Genomic DNA, 1631 nt, shown 5'->3' on the forward strand with positions numbered 1-1631 from the left:
AACTGTACAAGTTCGATTACAGTTGATACTTCTAGCAACCAGATGGCTCCATTTCTGTTGAGTAATTATATTTTTACCTCTGACGATGCTCATTGTAAAGAACTGCTTAAGAACGTTGGAGGAAATCACCCATTTTCATTGTTAAATATGTAAGACACCTCGGAAGTAATTAGTGGGATTAATTGCTGTTTAACTTATATTTGTGTTTACATTTTGTTTGACATATGTTATTAGGGACCAGCTAACCAAAAAGTCATGAACCCACAAGCAATTTGGTGCATAAAAATTTTAGAAAAAATAGCTTTAAAAGCTTTACGTTTTCACTTTTAATTTTGGGTTATAAGTCATGGATGTGGAATTGTATTTGTAATGTGTTAATATTATTATCCATTATTTGAAACTGTCTCTCTTGTTTTTTAAAGTTAAATTTTATATTGTGTCAGTTTCATTCTACTGCGTAACAATTATATAATTTTCTTGCTGTAAGTTATCTCTACACTCACCAATTCTTGGAATGTGTTACAAGATCTACAGGTACTTGTCTGAGTTGCTTCTTGTGTTAGAAGCTGGTTTCAGATGTTCATCAATGCTGTGTTTAATATTGAATATTTATTCTAAAGATGAATAAATAAATTCTGAATTATTTTGAAATAGTAAATGTACTTCATCTTTAACACAAGGTTGGTGGGACAATTTGCATCATTCATCATGAATTCTACTAAATATGGGCAATCAGCAAAGGTTTCTGTGCTATTCGTGACATCATACATCACTTTTTTTTCCCATGCAGTACATTACCTTCTCACAGATAAATAGATATTCTTATTCAGTGTTGCCCTCTATGTTAAAAAAATTTATGCATACCACAAGTCTTGAATCTCCCACTCAATTGGAATTGACTAATTCTAATGTGTTTCTCATGCAAATCATCATGCGACAACCCTCCAGCAATAATAGTGCAAATACTTCTTGATGCATGTGACTCCTTCTATTCAATTCTACCAAACTATCACTTCTCGTTTGGCAGTACTTGTGTTATAATGTTTAGTTTATGCTCTCTTCAAGTGTTTTATTTTAATATGTTCCATATCTTTGTATTAATTTCTCTCAGCAAGTGTAGTCTTTATTATATAATAGTGATATTTGCAACTTGTTGAGTTCATCTGTGATATTAAACATCACTTTTCTTTGTCATTGTATTTGTTAATAAAAATTAAAATGATTGAGCCATTCATCTGATTTCTTACTCACTTAAACACAATATTTGGAGAGGTCACATAAACTTTCAGTGTCAAGACACCAGACAGACAGACAACTCTTGAATTATATATAGAGAGTTTACTGAACTTTTGAATATAGCACAATGATTTGATTATTTTGTGTTTGTCTGAAAAATATTGGTTTCTAGTTAGCCAATTTCACAAAATGTAACAGAGTGTTTATCAACCAAACATCGTGATGCATCGTGCACTTTGCTGTGATCCACTGTTCTCAGCCTGGAGTTTGGTTTCTTGTATCACCTGCTGTAGGTCTAGTGCTGAAACTGTTAAACTGTATTTTTCTGAAAGTTTTATGGATTTTCCTTGATCATCCATTGCTACCTGCATGAATGCTCAAGAGCACATTAAAAC

The 1631-nt window shown here is 32.1% G+C and overlaps 1 protein-coding gene across 1 annotated transcript in view; it reads left to right on the top strand.

Moving 5' to 3' along the window:
- The window catches only part of LOC106474977 (transport and Golgi organization protein 2-like), a gene marked incomplete at its 3' end in the record, with an annotated part of 5025 nt that overhangs the window by 1886 nt on the left and 1508 nt on the right, over positions 1 to 1631 (top strand). The window lies entirely within an intron of this gene.

Source organism: Limulus polyphemus, unplaced genomic scaffold (genome assembly GCF_000517525.1).
Source record: "Limulus polyphemus unplaced genomic scaffold, Limulus_polyphemus-2.1.2 Scaffold7928, whole genome shotgun sequence".
Classification (NCBI taxonomy): Eukaryota; Metazoa; Arthropoda; class Merostomata; order Xiphosura; family Limulidae; genus Limulus; species Limulus polyphemus.